At 40.5% G+C, this 18,303-nt stretch overlaps 1 protein-coding gene across 7 annotated transcripts in view; it reads right to left on the reverse strand.

Moving 5' to 3' along the window:
• The window catches only part of SEMA5A (semaphorin 5A), a 315,605-nt gene that overhangs the window by 282,571 nt on the left and 14,731 nt on the right, over window positions 1-18,303 (reverse strand). The window contains exon 1 of one of the 7 annotated variants that reach the window (XM_064506841.1): window positions 16,704-16,749. The exons of the other annotated variants lie outside the window; for them this stretch is intronic. The gene's annotated coding sequence lies outside the window, so the exon portion shown is untranslated. Of the gene's footprint in view, window positions 1-16,703; window positions 16,750-18,303 lie in introns of those variants that run through there. 7 annotated transcript variants of the gene reach the window in all.

The raw sequence follows: 18,303 nt of genomic DNA on the forward strand, positions 1-18,303 counted from the left end.
TTGTCTTAGGAAGGAATATATCTGCTCTACCTTCCAAAGGAATTTTTTTTTGAGGGGGTGGGCAGGGGATCGCTTATATCAGAAAGTCTGAAAACACAATTCAGGAATAATTATAAGTACACTTAACGTGTACAGTAACTGTGCTGATTTAGATCAAGAACATTAAACCACGAATACACATTTTTCTTAATGAAGATGGCATTTGTTATACCAACTTAATGTATTTTTCTGCAGAATATCATGTTTCATAACAAGACGTATAAATTTCAGATCAGTTTAGCAGTTCAAGGTTACACATTTGTGACAGACATCTAGCTGTGTTTTAATAAAAACCACAGTTTCAATACGCTAAAAGTATTTTTTAAAGTATTTTCAGTGTATGCCAGTTTTAAAGTGCCAAACATGCTTTTAAAACAATAAATCCAAGCAAACTATCGTAACAACAGCTGGCTGATATTTAAGAGTAATTTTTTAAAAACATGTATTTCTATTGCCATCAGTTATATTTAGGGTAAACAAATATGCCCTTGCATCTCAAGTTATGAGGTTACAAAGCCTGCGGTGCTGCTGTTTGCATGGGATCGCTGGCTGGCTACGACCAGGCGTTCTGGCACCTGTATGTTAATACGCAGCTCGGCAGATTAGCATAACCAGAGGCTGTAAAAAAGGATGAGTGGGAGGGAGGAGTGCAAAGTAGATAAAGGAGAATATCTGTGTTTAGGAGGTGGCTCATTTAATTATCTGTGAAGTTACTGATCCTGCGTTAGGAAGCAACGGAGTAAGTGTTTTAGAAATTCCCGCGAGCAGCCAGTGCACAATTAAAAGGATGCTAGTGTCCTTAAAAGAAAATGGAAAGCAAGAAACACCTTGACAGCATAACATACACATTAAACAGGATCAAAACGGAAACTCAAAGTACTCACATTTGCACATGTCGGATCTATGGTAAAATTTTTCATACTGAAAATGCTCCATAATTTTGAATGCAAGTTTTTAAAAATATTCTCCTACTTTTTGTGTTAAATTTTATCAAAATGAGTAATGTTGAAAGATGTTCTCCTTTCTACAGGTAAGTGTTGGGCAAGCTACAAGTTTCTGGTCCAATATTTTCCCAGGAGCTCTAGAGAGCACACACAAGTATTTTATGCACCAACAGAGGAATAAGCAGTCATGCCCAGTGAAACATAGTCAAAGCACAACAAGTTGGAGACCCAAAACTTTAACTCCATTCTATTTAAAAAAACAAAAAAAACAAACAAAAAAAAAACCTATTCTTTTTTTTTGGGGGGGGGGGGGGGGAGGGGGCAGGGAAGGGGGCTGTACTTGTACTCTAAGCATTGGCTTAGTCCTCCTAATCTCATTTGCAGCTTCACGGCTTCTGACCCTGGGCAGCAAAGTTATCCCAAGCCACTGCCAACATCCCTTCTCTTGCCTCCTGATGTGAGCACACATTATTAGCTAGCAGCAGAAAAATCACTTCAGCTTGAATAATAAACCAAATGCCGCCATTCCTCATGCCTTAAACATCCATAAATTAAGTCGTAAATTAAGATGTGACATGGAACAAGGATTCCTTATCTACAACATGCTAAGTCCAAAGTCTTGGCAATATGGCAGAAAGCTGCACCCATACAATCTTGAGCAGAGGGCAGTGCCTGTTTACACAGGGAAATGCACACACCTAATTCTATAGCTATGGTTATTGTACAACTCCCGTGCAAACAGATCAGAAAAACAGTCCTTCTTGCAGCTTGTATGCTGTGCGTCAGTCGTGCTTCCCAACTACAGTGCAGTCATACCCAATAGCACAGCACCTACAGAACTAGTATCTTCTAGTTTAGCACCAGTAGTAGCGCAGCTGAAACAGAATTTGATTACTCAGTTTTTCTTTAAACATTTCCCTTTTTTGCCCCCCCCCCTTTTTTTTTTTTTTTTTTTTTTTTTGGAAACCTGCATTCATATTCCTACATTCGCAAGCCCTCAAGATGCTCACTGAAAGCAATGGCAGAGTTTTCTTAAGCAAATGGTTAACAATGAATAGCAAATATACATGTAGAAAAAACCCTAACCCTCTATACCACAAAAGTTATTGTTATTTTGATTATTGCCAAAATTACAATTTTTTTCATCTGTTTTAATAACATACTTCATGAAAGTCTTGATATCAACCTTTTCCCACTTTTTAGCCCTTTAGAGTAAAGAAGAATGTACAATATTATTTCTAGTGTAATATCCTGAAATAGGAATTATTTATTTTGCCTATTTGGGATTTCATATGTCTTCACTATAACACACACACAAACAAAGAAAGCAAACCCTCAAAGTTTTCCTGCTACAAGCATACATTTCTAGATTTGCCAGATTTATCTTATCTTGTTAATCAACCACCTCCGGTCAAATATTTCTTTAGTCATTTAGTCAACATAACATTACCTCAATACACTATTATATTGTCCCATTCCCAGACTCCATGGTTCATAGTTTTGAAAATATTTTACTATTACAAATAGCCTTCCGCATGAACGCTACAAAAGGAGATACTTACATGTCAAGGGTCAGTTTTTGACACGTAGATTATGTAGCAGCCAATGAAAATGACACACAGATAAAAAGATGTGGGGTCTTGAAGAATTTTTCTTTTTGATTTTTCCCTCGAAAATGAGTCTGTTCACTTCAGTGTGTTTTTCTTTTACAAAAGCAGTCTCGAAGATTATAAAGTATATACTCATATTTGAAAATGTCTGAATAAAATGCTATTTTGACTATCCAGTTGCATAACGATCACTTGAGTTTCTGTTTTCATCTTTTTATGATAAGAATACGTAAGCTAGCATGACGAAAAATGCCCACATTGGTTAGGAAGAGAACAACGATATCGGTCCATGACTTGCAAAGAGTGGAATGACAGGGTACCTGGCGCAGCATTTCATAGCCAAGACTGCTCCCAAATCAATTTTCAACAGTTAACTTAGGTATCTTGTTTTCTGAATACTCAAACACAGCGAATACTACACACATTAGCATTGAAGTGCATGATGCAATCAAGAACTCACTTTCACTCATATGTGCTTAGAAAAACCTAATCTGTAGAAGTCAGAAATCCACAGTAATTTGAACCGAACATGAACTTATTTCCCTCCATTCTAAACTATTTTGTTTAAAACTAGCTAGATAAACAATTCCTGAATGTCCTAAAAGGAGACAAAATACGCTTTTCACCTGTCTTTGTATGTATTTTGCAGTCACACAAGGCTTTTGAACAGCTACGCAAGTCCCCTTGCTTAGTGAGAAATTCCACGCTTTATCTCGGCACAAGATTACACCAAACAGACCAGACTGGAGAGAGAAAAAACAAAAACAAACAAACAAAAAACCCAACTTGTGCATGTTTTATACAGCACAAAACAGGCTGATTATAGAAACAAAGCACTCAGCAAGTTGGTCAAGCAGGCAGCACGCCGGAGGCGACGACAGCCAGGTTGTTCCCTTGCACCTCCCTGCCATCAGACCCGCTGGCTGCTCCACGCCGTTTGCATGTCCGGCTGGGTCCTGCCAAAGAGGGGCAGGAACAGGGAAACACCGCAGCATTTCTCATTCTTCCAGCCAGGACTACCCCCAGCCAGCCCCCAAGGACACCAACATGAAGCATGCACAGCCCCTTCATTCCCCCACACCCACAGAAAGCTGCAGAAGGCTTTATGAGAAAAGCATCTGAACTGTGAAGGCTTTTTGATATTTTCCTTCCACAACACACACTATTTTAAGGTCTGACCATAACTACTACCTTCCCGCCTCCCCTTGCTCATTTCCAGAAAAAGCTGGCCAGTTTAGGAGCAGCTTTTTCTTAGGATCTTAAGGACACTACGAAGGCAACGGTTCATTTTGGCAAGGTGAAGAATACTCAGCTCCTGGGTTTTATCCAATGCAACAGGAGAGGGCTGAGAAGCACTTCATTTAAATGAAGCCAAAATTTGTCAAAATGAAAACTACTACACAGATATTTTGGCACAGAAGTTAACAAGCTTATTTCCAGAATATCACTATCCACTATAAACAAAAGCTTCTGGTTTTCACATTAATGGATCACACTTGTCACATACCTGTCAATAAAAGACTGTCAGAAATACTTTTGCCGCTATCAAACGTACAATGAACATACGCGGAACAAGAATTCCTCAGTGTTTCTCACATATAGGCATATTAAAAAAAAAAAAAACACAATCCCTAAGATCTCGGTGGCCAGACTGTCAGCACAGGAGGCTCTGTTTAATCCCAGCTCAGGGAAAGTATGGACAACCAAAGTGCTGCTTTCCCTACAACACCCTCTCTCTCTGCACCCAAATCCTTGCTGGGAGAAGTGAGCTACTGCAAGATGATCCAGATACAAAAGCATGAGTAGATACAGCACAGCATCCTATGAAAAAATTAGGAGTGTCTTACTAGCATAGGAACTTTATTCTAACAAAACTCTTTCACTCAGGGGCAGCCACACTGGCAAAGTTATGCTCGGTACCAATCCTGCAAAATCATAACCAGAGCCAAAGAAAAGTCAAACAAGTTGAGTTCCATTTTACTGCTCTAATTTTTTTTTCTTTTTCCTAGCAAAAATCTTTGTAACACCTCACACCTCACCATCTCTCAGCGCAGCCACACCCATGAGAAGTGCACAGGGTAGACAGAGGCCGTACAGGTAGATAACGAGCTAAAGCTGCTACACGAGCCTGTCCTATCACATGTGATAGATCCTATCAGATATAATGAAGTTGGCCAGCACAATTCAACAGACACATGGTGTTTGCAGACCACACATAGCTATGTGCTAGTACCAACAGATACGCAGGCACCCAAGCCTGAGCTAACACCCACGAAGCCTAGGAGTGGAAGCAACTCATGTCACCCTATGCAGCTGTTCAAAGTCTGCAGCTATCATGTCCCTCTCATCTACAGTGGGTGGGGAGGGGTCCCCAATAATTCGTTGGTAATTAGGTTGGACCGCCCCAAGTCATATTATAAGTCTCAGCCTAGATATAGTGTCCTTCTACTCACTGAGAGTATTTAGATCTGTAGCCAGATGATAACCCAGATGATAAATTTAAGTAGCATCTGATACACCTATGTCCTATCCATCTCTGGTAGTACTATTATTTGTGTGGGAAATCACTACCCTGAAAAAGCAGCACATGGTTATTATCTGCAGAGGTAGCACCTGACAGTTGGGGGAAAGTTTCCCAGACAACAATTGCATCGTGCTATTTTTCTAGTACTTGCTGCTATATATTCTGTCTAACTTTATTTTATATAGTATCTATTATACGGAATCATAAGGGAGCAAAAAGGCATCTGGCCAAGAAATTGTGTGCTATGATAATTTAAATAGAGCAGTAAAACTTAGTTTTCTGATCTATTTCCTTCTAAGATGATTAAAAATTAAAAGGAATTAAAGAGAATGATTAACGCAGAAAATGAAAAATCCTTCGCAGCACTTCACTGTGAAAAAAGCTCTTCAGAAAGCTGCACTCTACCTCTATGGAAGCACAGGTGAGTGACTAAATTAGGCTACTAAAATATAAAATATATAAAATAAGGAATTACATGAACCACGCAGTCTCTCTGTGACAGATGGACAACCTCCACACCTGGAATGTCCAACTCTGGGCTCTCCAGTAAAGACAGACCTGCTGGTGCAAGTCCAGCAAAGGGCCACTAAGATGATTTAAGGGACTGAAGCATTTTTCAGATGAGGAAAGGCTGAGAGAGCTGGGACCATTCAGGCTGGAGAGGAGAAGGCTCAGAGGGATCTTCTCCAGGCGTACAAATACCTGCAGGGAGGGTGTCAAGAGGATGGGGCCAGACTCTTGTCAGCGGTGCCCAGTGACAGGATGAGAGGCAACGGGCATCACCTGAAACTACCTGAACATGAGGAAAAACTTCTTTACTGTGTGGGTGACTGAGCACTGGAAGAGGTTGCCCAGAGAGGCTGTGGAGTCTCCGTCCTTGGAGATATCCAAAAGCTGTCTGGACAGGGTCCTGGGCAACGTGCTCTAGGTGATGCTGCTTGAGCGGGGGGGTTGGACTAGATGATCTCCAGAGGTCCCTGCCAACCTCAGCCGTGCTGTGATTCTGTGAATACTTGTCATAAACTACGAACACTAGCTTTTTGCAGATGGAATATATTGGGATGGAGTTCTAGATATTAACAGGAGTGGTAAAGAAGATTGCTATGGTAGAATAAGAAAAGGATTTTACAGGATATTCTTATATCACAACAAGCATTAGCTACAGGGCTCAGATGACATTTTCATTCCTAGCAGACTTATGCAGAAAACTAAGAGGAAATGGAAACAGAAGTACTGTTCTAGGGCTTAAATTTCCTATGCTTTCATTGAAGACTCTCCCCCCCATGGAAAAGTTTTATTAAACAGTGTTTTTTGGAGCTGTCTGACTGTTAGTAAGGAAGCAAATGGGCAGAAAACCATTTTTAGTAAAACATAAAATACATTTTTAATACATGTTTAACAGTTTTTTCCCCTGTTTAAGTAAATCAGAAAAAAAACCTTTCAAAATCTCAAGTTTGTCTTACTTACTCCTGAGCATAGACAAGCAATTTGTCTTAAAAGGATTTTAATTCAGATTGATTGAGCAATGAGTTATAGAAACAATTTTTCAAAAGTTTTTAACCAAGACACCACAGTTCTCGAGGGAGAGGGTAAGAGGCTGCAACAGCCATAGCTGGGAAACACGCTTAGTACCTCTCCGTTACCACATCTCCAAAATCAGTATCTCCTCTTGGGGAAGCCATGACAACTCTGGGCTCTTTCGCTACCATCCCACAGTGCAGGAGACGCGAAGGCTGCACAGAGCAGCTGAGAGGAGGTAGATCAAGGGTGTCACCAGCTGCATAGGAATTCAGGATATAAAACATGGATCTGCATATGCATATACTAACGTGCTAACATGCACTAAATACAAGTAGAATTGGGTTTTTGGAAACAAAAGCTGCCTAGAGTTAACCTACCTCCAGCAGTCTTTAGCTCAGACCCTGAATGATGCACATCTAAAATACTGAAGGCCAGGCTACAACTTAATAATCCTAAATAACAATAATGTTGTGGCATACAACTGTCATGCTTGGCTATTCTTCAGTTACTGATCTACAAGGCAAAGACGACCCATTCAGCCCCCTGAGGGGGAGGGTGGGAAAGAACACTTCCTATGAAAAAGTGGATTCTTTCCTTTTAAAAGGTAAAGGCTTCGTCTGCAGATAAATAACAGGATGAGGAAAATATATGGGATTTGGCGCTCCATTAGCAAATATCACATCTGTTACTCATATTTTAATATCTTTGCTGTCACCCTAAAGCATACCGTGTGCAATTAAGAGAAAATTGCAAGGCAATTTTTTAAATGTTATTGTCAACCAGCACACAGCACTGAGCCAAACACAAATCACTGAATCAATTTAGTACCAGTTTAAAAAAAGTTTTGATTAGTTCTCCATACATTGCTATGCCATTATAATGTGTTATTAAATGCAACCTCTACTTTTAGGCTCTCTTATTTCATTTGTAATTATAGCAAATATAGATTGCAAGGGTGGCCTGGCAACACCTCTGAAAGGTGTAACTGCGGTCCCTCGAGGCAGTGCGGAGAGCAGACCACTCTCATAGCTGCCCTGCCAACAGGCTCAGCACAGGAAGAAAAATTGATAATATTCATCTGCTGATTATAACACATACCTGCTTGGACTTTGCTCGATTAAGTATAGACATTTGTTATAGCGCACATTTCTCTAAAAGCCTTAATCAATTTTATCTTTAGAACCTGTTGCAGAAACCGTTCAGCAGTTTCAAGGACAGTTTACAAAGCAAATCCCAGTCTCAAAGCACCATATAGTCCAATGCTATTACTGGACTCTATTAAATAACTTTTTTCTCACTAGTTCTTCAGCAAAACCAATGGGGAAGTCCATCTTGGCTCCCGCATCTGCAAACCCATAACAGCCTCCAAGCCAGCTGCTTTGCAGCTCCTCCTGGGATAGCTGCTGTAAAAACACATTATCTACCGCACTCCCCTCTATCATAAGCAAGTTGATACATTGCAGATCCGATCACAGTTGTTCATATACTTCAGTAGAGACTTCACATCAAAATAAGCTGGACACGATTTTTCACACAAATAGGCTAAACAACCTTGCGAAACATTCAGTTTTGTTTCCTTTAAAGGCACCACCACTGTTTGGTAGAGAGCTCAGTCACACCTTGAGCCTGGGTCCATTAGCAGGAGTTCGCAGACCACAGATTCCACACATGTATGTGCCAAGCCAACATGCTAAAAACTGGACCTAGAACTAGACAGCAAGGAGGCCAACACAGGGCACAGACAATTCATGCACAACTAGCGTCTCATTGCATGCAAGCGCCACCAGTGCAGCTTGCAGTTTTATTGCAACCCGAACATAATTATCAGTTTTCCCCAGCTGAATGTGCTTTCTTAAAAGCCTAGTGGCTTCTAATAGAAGGTTCCTCTAATAGGCTACATCTATACGAGCTGATTAAGTAGTACCAAAAAATGTTCCCAAGCACTAGAAACTTCATTATCTATAACAGTTTATCGGTGCTGTTATTCTCCCCAGCAGTAATGACTAGGATAGTCCATATAGGCAGCCTGCATGCTACTCTCCTTATTGAAGAGCCCCTTAACAGGATCCGTGCAGGATGCCCTGTGCCATTTGGCTTCAGTGTCAGAGAGCGGTCCTAGAAATATTTAATTTACAGTAGACATGTATCCTCAAAGACTTATATCACGTACAAATCCCGAAAGGTAAAGCAGATGCCTATGTTATTCTTAAAATAAAAGAAGACAACCCAAAAGTGGCTGACCTTGCAACCCATAGCAGAGTTCTGTTGCTTCTACCTCTTCCTTGTTATAATCAAATAAAGATGGGATTGCTATTTTTTTTTTCATTGGACTAAAACATATCTACCATCCCAAAATGCCAGGTGACATCTGGATTGCCAGGAATTATTTTAAAAAGACTTCCAGTAATGGTACATGCCAGAAGAACAACGTAAATAGAATTCTAAACTGACCAGCTTGTTTCAAGTTCTTGATATGATGCATCACTGTGACTTGTTTTTCCTCTTGCAGTCAGCCGCAATATAATAAAAGGACTAGACTCCTCCTGTCAATTATTTGAGCAAGGAGTCTGGCCAATAATCAAATTAACTCCTGCAGTTCATCTGGTTTTGCACCCTAAAGATTGAAAGCATTTCAACGAAGAAGAAAATTTCTTTTGTTCTGTCTCCACGTTTGCTCCATTCATCATGAAATACAGAGAGAAAAATGTGTGTGCGTGTGTATTACGCACAATAATGAAATCCATGTCAGGTGTTTTGTGTGGGTATACATGGAACAGCTGACATGAGTTTCCATAACGCCCCTACAGATCAAACTTGGCAGTACCGCAAGTTCGTATGATACAATGCATGCAGACAGGAAAATCTGATTAGATTTTTTGGAACTTTGCTCTCATTTAAGTACCTGAATAAAGCAGCCAAATCCCCAGAAGTGCTCAGCACTAAGTGGATTCCATTTTTTTCTGGCATGGTTGGATGCCGAGACCCGTCAGACAAGGCAAAGGGTGATCACTTTTACCATCTGCTGAAACAACAATTGGCTCAACAGTGAATAATAATTATTACAACAGAAGTCGTAAATACAAGGCTGGCATAACCACCGACTGACGTGGCTTCCTTTTAGGACAACGGCAATATGGGGCACAGGACTTAAGCACCGTACTATGCAGCTGAGGCTGCAGAGCTCGGTAGATCCACTGGGAACTCTGAATTTCACACAAAAACAGAATTCCTCTTGCCCAAACTGTTCCATATCTGCACATACATCTGCAGACTCATGAACCGAGAAGGATATCGAGTCACTGGAAATTGCTGAGCCAGCAAGAAACATCCACAGGCTATTTTTTCTGAATAAACTTTTTCCCCAATGATAAAACTGATTTCGGGAGAGGAGGGGGGAAAACAGAGGTGTTTCTGTCAACAATGCTACCACAGGGAGCACCACAGCCACAACCACTACTTGGGGACCAGCTGCAGCTCTGCCCCTTCCTCCCAGGTGAGCCGCGGCTCCACATGAATCCAGCAAATCATCTACTCCCTCTCAGCTCCCTGACATACTATGAACATTATTATGATACTATTAATAACTATTTCTGTAGCTTTCTGGAGCAGGGTGCGGAGGTACTCAGTTGGCTCCAGCTCCACAGGGCTTACCTCGAGCAGGAGGCAATCACTGCCGGGCCAAGCTGACTCCTCCACACAGTAGGCGTGTGTCTACCCTGGTCTCCTCCTGAACCTCTGCTGCCAGCAGACTTTCCCCAGCATGCAAGCATGACTCCACGAAACAGAGCTGCCCACACGGACAGTCTGCTGTGTTAATTTGGTTCCCCAGGAGCCAGGTAAAGCAGAGAATAGAGGGGAGGTCAGCTTCCTTATTTAGCAAAGCTCCCCATCCCTTAGTTAGACTACACTGAAGCAACATAGACATGCTCTGAGTTATGTTTTCCAGTTTTAGAGTTGGTTATAAATTTTCCAACTTAGAATTCTTGACTGTGGTTCACTTCCATACCCTGTTTTTGAAGTTCTGCAGTTAGAAAAACAGTAATTAAACAGAAAAAGCATCAAACGCTAAAGACTCCGAACAGCAAGCGGGCTTGGGCAGGTAGCGAAAGTCAACGGGGTTTAGAGTCTAACCCAGCAGCTCAGTTCCTCACTTGCCAAGGGAACAAAAGGTGCATGCGACAAAACCAACAGCGTGGAGCACAGATCAATGCCAACTAATAAAGAAGTTATTAACATATGCGGTACTGCTCCAGCAACATAGCACAGAGCTGCTAAAATTGCAGTATTATAGTGGAAGAACGCAGATGGCATTTAGTAACAAAATAAATAAATGAAAGCATCATACATGGTTTGTTGAAAAGAAACATGAGCCTATGTTAGCTTATTTCTTGTTTAGCAACAAATTATGTTCTGTTCTTCACAAACAAACAACTTGTAGCCAAAATACAAGCTAAGAAGTGAGCAAATAAATACTAAAACTAAATTTGCTAAAAAGCAACCTTCATCTTACAAATTTCACATGCTTTTCCCTGAAACTGGGGAATAGTTCCCTACATGCTGAAAGAGGTGGCAGCTGAGGCTTGTAACTGTGCAACATCCACCCCCTTGGAAATAAAACCAGCATCTTTCAAGGATTCTGAGAAAAGGGCATCTCTTACCCTCTTCCCTCAAATACAGCCAAGTATGAAGAACAGACAAAAAAACAGTGATTAGAGGACACAGGGGAGAAAGTTTTTAAATTCACTGCTTTAATTTATTCCAGAGTCTCAAAACTGAAAAATGATCATTGTATATTCCTAGAAAAAACTGAAAAAAGATACTTGAGCCTGCTGGTTTTATTCTGAAAGAATACCTTCCACAATCCCAAGTATCCCAAGGCTGAAAACCTGTTTCTTATAAGGATACTGTTCAAGCCCTAATCAAGCTTGCAAGCATGAAAAAGGTCAGTGGACTTTACATCTCTACCTTAAAATACAGTAAAGTAGCTAGCTTTGCTGCACGTTTCTCCTGTTCACTTCTTTTACCAGTATCATTCACTTTCTAATGCAAACCAGATGATAAAAGCACAATTTTGCATAACACAAAATAGCTAGGTGTATCCTTTTCACCACTTGTTCTTTGCCAAAATTACCAATGAGTAGAGAATATTAATTTCACTCCGATTTTTTTTCCACTTTTACACTGAAGCTAATCATTTTCTGCAGTTCACACACAATTTTCATGACTGAAAACAAGTAATGCTTAAAGTGCTGCAAAAGAGCCTCTTCTCTTGCGCTGGGAAATGCATATTGTCACTTCCATGCAGAAGTCTGAAAGCCACGACTCAAGCTCCCATTTCAAAAGAGCTACTTTATGCTAATGCTACACCATCTAGGAAAACTGTACTTTTGTTTGAGAAGCTACATCAGCACACACATTTAACCTATGGCAAAATACAGTTGCCTTTAAAAAAAAAAAAAAAAAAAAAAAAAGAAAGAGTGTTATTGTAGTTCTTATTAGAAGCTATTCTACTTTTTCCTCTAGCAGATAGAATTACCCTTATTTTTTATGTAAAGATAATCTGTTTCAGTTAATAAAACCTGTGAACCCAGATCATCCAGAACTCCTTCCATAATTCCTTCATGTATTGACCCATCATGGACTTCAAGTACAAATATTAGTACTTATTATGCAGCAGTAAAAATTCACAGCTGAAGATGAAAAGCACAAAATTGTTGTGTAATAACACCTACACACTTCAGAGCAATACTGGAAAAGAATTATGTACAATAACCCCAGTGGAATCTGTGAAAATAATGGTATGTGCAAGTACTTCCGAATTAGGCCAACAGTACTCAAAACACCCATAACCATGCATATATATATAAAAAGGCACTCTTCTGTTATTTCAGAATAGATCCGAAATAGATTTTAGCATCTCTGTCTCACACAGCTGATCATGTTTTATTATGAAGCAACTCTGACAAACTCATTATTCTTTAAACTCACCGACAAGTGCCTTAGTCCCCAAATAGCCCTTCGAGTGGACTACTTCCAGAACAAAAATGCTCCTCTCAGCTCTTCACTTTATCAGAAGCTGGCTCTTGCCCTAATATAACACTACTGTTTTAAAAAATATCACTACAATGTAGAACTCTGCAGAAAAATACAAAAATCATTTCAAGCAGGCCAGTTGCCTGATCTGGGTCATGTTACAAGCTTATAAACAGTTCTTGTTGCTGCACCTAAGCCACAGAAGAAACAAGGATCTAGGATTAGGAACACGCATAAACAGGTATCGCCACCAAATATAGCATCTCAGTCTTAATCTATAGCTACTTATGATTATTAGCAATTTGTTCAGGCACGGGGTTGGGGCTGGGGTTTTTGGTTTTTAGAGGTTTTTTGAAATATCCAGGTTTGCTTTTGCTCACTCTACCTATTTTTTCCCATTCTCTCCAGGAGTCCAGCTTCCAGCTATAAAATTCTCCCCTAAAATAGGGGAACAAAAATCTAACATCAAAACTTGGAGTCAGCAACGGTAGAAGCAGAATAAGGTTAGGTGAGAGTACAATGCACGACTATCCTTTTCCATTACCAACTTAGAAGAAAAAGAGAGTTTGCTAGAAGCACCAGAGAGGGTGGGACTCCACAATTTGGAAAAAAAGCCATGTCTAGGAAAGGACACCGAGACTTCAGAGGATTACAGCCTCAGAGCAAAAAAGTTACAGTAGTGAAGATATTGAGGCAGAGGAATTTACCTACTTTTTTCTATTTGCTCTTGTGAAGGCTGCTTGGCTTTGTTAAACATGTAAAAGTCTGTTTGCTTCAATCATCACGGTCTTCAAAGAGATAAGCTGCCAGCTAGAGCACCTCCGAGGCTGAATCTAAGGAAGCGAGTGTCTCACTCCCGTTTCCCACATTTGCGAGGTCCCGGCAGTTCCCACGCACCCATACAACAAGGTCTCCTGGAGATGCCGCAGCAGCTGCAGGCCCAGCATGACCCAGTTTGCTAAAATCACTAGTTATCGCTGCTTGCTGATTGCATACATAAAACTGGTGGCCGGAGCCCAGTTTTGTACTAGGTCCATCAGCAGAACCAGGCACCAACGTTGGCAGTTTCAGCACAGAAGAGAGGCTAGATAAATAACTAAGTTGCAGTCACCAATAACCCCAGTATCAATGCAGAGACAGTACAACAGAAGAAACCCAGGCTTCTAGGGTCACGGTTAGCCTCCATCAGAGAGAGATTTAACAGAAACTTTAAAAGTGCTGTTCTCCCATGATATACCTTCCCTCAGCCTGTTCAGGAGCAACAGGTAGTATTTACCTAGGCTTATCATTCGGCACATCCATTCAAGAACAAAACACAATTGGTCTTATTCTCCCTTTTATTGTAAATTGTTAGACTTCAGACTTAAGGATATCTTTATTTTATCCCACTATGCATCTGATTAACAGATGCAAACCTTTCACCTTTCAGCTACACAGTAAATTTTGACTGCTTTGTGAACCTGATTAAACCTGTCATATCCCTGTCCACAGACAGCATAAAACGCGTGTTCAGTACAGAACCAATTATCTTTGACCGATGAAGGAGTCACTCTTTTTTTTTTTCATATATATACACCAGGTACTCTTAGCCAAGGCCTCTTCACTGCAAGAAGAGTGAAAAAATGAATTGCAAAATAGCTGTATCGAAGTTCTCAAGATACTAGTCTCAGGTTAATTCTCCATAGGGTATTTAGGTCAAGCAACGAAAATTCTCAAGAATTGAATATTTTTAAAGTTTGGATGCTCCAGAAAAGGTGCTAGAAAATGCAAGCTGAAAACAAATACAGCTTGACCAGTCCCAGCCAACCCATATACTGTGATGGCAACAGCAAATAAGGGACACACACCCTCGACACAGTAAGGAACCAAGAGGAAACTAGGAGATACTGCAAATAAGGAGAAGGGTAGTCAATGCTCAGCGCTTTTTCCTCACATATTTACATGCTTGTCCAAAAGACTAGTTTAGGAGTATTAGGATAGCCTGGAGATACAATTTTTGTTCACTGTTCTCTTAAGCTTATTTCCAAAAGGGCTGGAAATGTCATCTTTGTCCAACTAATGCACATTGTGCCATGTCTATGGTAGAGCACTATATTTACTTTAAACATGTTGTTAAAACACAAACATCCTTAAGTTGTTTGGCAAGTGGAATATATTTTCTTTCACTACTGGACATCAAATGCCAAAAAGATGCCATGGAGCCAAAACAAGCAATATGAATTTTAAAAATCTAGTAATGCCATCAAGAGCATAAAGATCTAAAGGTAACCTCAGATAACACGATCACATACAAAAGCCCAAGCAGATATATTTCCAGTTAATCTTTTTTTTTTTTTTCTTCAAAAGAACACCCTGCTGCCATTCATGCAAAAAACAAATTCTCCTTTTTATTTTTTTTTTTTTTAATGTGCCTCTGTTTGGGGAAATAGAAAGTTTCACATTCACAGATGTTTGTGATTGCACACTAGCATCCTGCTGGGAATCATTAATGGTGTAAAGAGTAAAGTTATTCAATTATCTAAAGTCACTTTTCCAAACTGTTGCCTTCAGTCAAGGAGGTGATTAATGGAGTCCTGCAATGACACAGATTACTCCCTGCCCATGCAAGCTCTTTGATTCTAATGCAATTAAGCTATTGAAATAAACAAACCCATTTGGCTGCTCAACTAGCTCTTTGTCTCACTAAAAATTATTTGACTAGGCTAGTGGTAAAAGTGTATTGCATGTGTCCCCAGATTCAAATGAGCATTCTGTAATCATAGCAGCAATTACATCTGCAAAAAGTTCAGAAATTAACAGTGGCAGAAAATGGTCAACCTTTCATTAGGGACTTCTATGTGCAATGAAATTAGTATTTTCTAATCATCACAATACAGCAAATATGCTTCAGAGAGGCCAGCAAACTACAGTCACCAAACAAATGTTTCTGCAAGCATTTGCAAATTTATTGTTAAAAACAAAATAGCATCCTACCTATCTTACCAGGATTCCCCCAAACTGCAATTCGAGCAGCCTTCCAGAAGACCTCAGTGCCTGGTGCCAGGCTACACTTGGTATTTCATGGAGGGGCAGGTCTTCCTGGCCTCTTATAGGACCAGGATGATTAGTGTGAATGTAACAAATTGAACTGTCAGGACTGAGGAGTTTTGTGTCTTCATTTAAATGCCAGGTGCCCCATAATGATTTGCTGCATTTGCTGTACTTTCTTGTGCACTTGAAACTTTGAAATATTTGACTGAGAAAACATTCCCCACCGCAAACACCATTTGCAGCATGCCTGCACCACCTTCCCAATGTATCCCATAGCATTAGCATTGCCTGCTGCTCTTCTTACCATAGAAGACAGAAACCAGAACACAGGCATCTGCTCCCATACCCACACCACCATAACCCAATGGGAACTTTGTAAGATCAGCTTAAATGCAACAAATTGCAACAGGCAGTAGCAAGGACCCGCAGCCACATGGCACAATCAGCATCCAGAAAGTATACTAATAACTGCAATTTCCACATGAACACAAAATAACACAATCCACATTAGCATCCTGATTAGCATTTTAATCTCCCAGTACCTGGTAGCACAGGACATCTAAGAAGAAAGTGTTGCCACTGGTAACTTTACAGAGGAGGGATGACCTATGAGAGCAAAAGCATTCAAACACAACAAAAACACACAAAGCTGAGGAAATAAGGGCAGCATTTTATTGTGTTTATCAATGCCTAACTTAAAGGGAGGGAAGGGGTCAAAATGAATGCTTCTAGCCATCTCACTCTGAGAATGGATTAATCTGTAACAAAATGGCCAAAGATTTGCTCCAGCCTGCACTTTTCCATGAAATTAGAAAACAGATTTCTGTCATCACTCTCAACTTTCATACTGTACTCTGAAACGTGAGAGACCTTGCCATCCCCAAACTGAAAAAGCTGACAGGAAATAACTACCCATCTAAAGCTCTTTTCATATTACTTCTAACTGTCTAATCTATCAATTTACCCACTCCACCACCCTAATTAATACCCAAAGCAACTCACAATCTTCCAAGGAAAATAATCACCCATTTCCCACAAGCACCGTCTGTACGCAGCTTTGGTTCCAAGCAGAAGACGACAAACTGAAATACAAGAAAAATATATTGACTTGCCAATGTATTACAGAGTCTACGTCTTCACATCAGGCCTTTTTCAGGTTCCAAGTTTTATGTCCTACTTTCAGCTCTATTAAAAAATTCTTTGCTTTTTAGTTTTAATTATCTCTTCCCTAGCCTTTCTCCATTTCTTTGTCTAACAGGATATAACTACTCCTTCTGGGGAAGGCTCTTTGATAAACAGAACGGATCCCTCCTTGAAAGCTGCATTTAATTCCTCTTATTCACTTCCTCACCCTGCAGCAGTTTGCCATTGAGCACTTAGTCTTCTGAAGGAGAGTTTCATACATAAATCAAATTTCAAGATTCAAAACACAGAGTATTAATTGTTTTCATAAAAGCTGAACTTTACTAGTCAATAAATACCGAAATTTAAAAATCTGAAGTCAGCCATTAATGGATTCTGGTGTCACTCCCACCATGACTTTCTTATCTGACCTCTGCAAAACGTCTCTCGGTCGAATGCAGAGGACAAACTAAAGCAGGCACGCGGCCTTTTAGTACAGATTCCTCCGCGCACGCTGTTCCCACTGCTAGCACATGCCGCTTCGGGTATCACTCAAGCTGAAGCTTTCACAGATAAGCATCTTCTCCAGTCTTTCACCTGTCCACAAGAGTTGAGCAATTTCATTGTTTTCGATTATGATTATCAGAAAGGGGATTAAGGGGATCTGACAGTGTTAAGATAACAGAAAAGCATTTAGAAGTCAATAAACGCTGGTAATGATTTCTAAGTTTGATAGCTAAAAAGTGGAATTTTAGCTTCCTAACAAAGCTGGAAAACAGCACAGAACTCAGTAAGGCATCAGATAAAGGAAAAGGAAAAAAACATCCTACTGCTTGCTCAATAACCACCCTGAAATTATAAAAGCAGAAAGACACAGGGTTTTCTGAAGACAGTCCAGGTGTTAAGCATACAAGAAAACAGCTTAAAGCATAGCTTGCTTCCTTTTCTTTCCCCTACTTTTTTTTTTATTATTATTATAATTTAAATAAAAGCTAGCCTTTTCCCCCCAACAGTGTTTACATTTGGCGAAGCCAAGGAGTTCTTATAACATCTTGTGTTTTCCAATGCCACTCAAGCTGTTTGTCAATCCGCCTGCGAACATCACATCGTGCAGAAGGAGCCGTCTTCTCTACTCGCCACGCAAGGCCGCAGCTGTCAACCAAACAAATAACACAGTGGGGGCTTCCCCCCTCCCATATCGAAAACAAACTCTGTCTAAAACCAGTGTTAAACCCATCAGTAATATGGGAATAATTTACTCCTGTGAAGGTCAAGCCCTTCATGAGAACAGCGGAGCGCTGCCAGGCCCAGACATGGCGTGTTCCCAGAGACGACCTGGGAATGGGAGGGCTCTGCTGCGGCGCTGCGCGGCCGCCAATGCACACAGCAGCCCAGCACCGGGGGCGAGCAGGCAGCCCAGGGACGAGGCATCTTCCCCAGCCCTCCAAACCCGCACAATTATTATATTTGAAGCAGACAT

Source organism: Dromaius novaehollandiae, chromosome 2 (genome assembly GCF_036370855.1).
Source record: "Dromaius novaehollandiae isolate bDroNov1 chromosome 2, bDroNov1.hap1, whole genome shotgun sequence".
Taxonomy (NCBI): Eukaryota; Metazoa; Chordata; class Aves; order Casuariiformes; family Dromaiidae; genus Dromaius; species Dromaius novaehollandiae.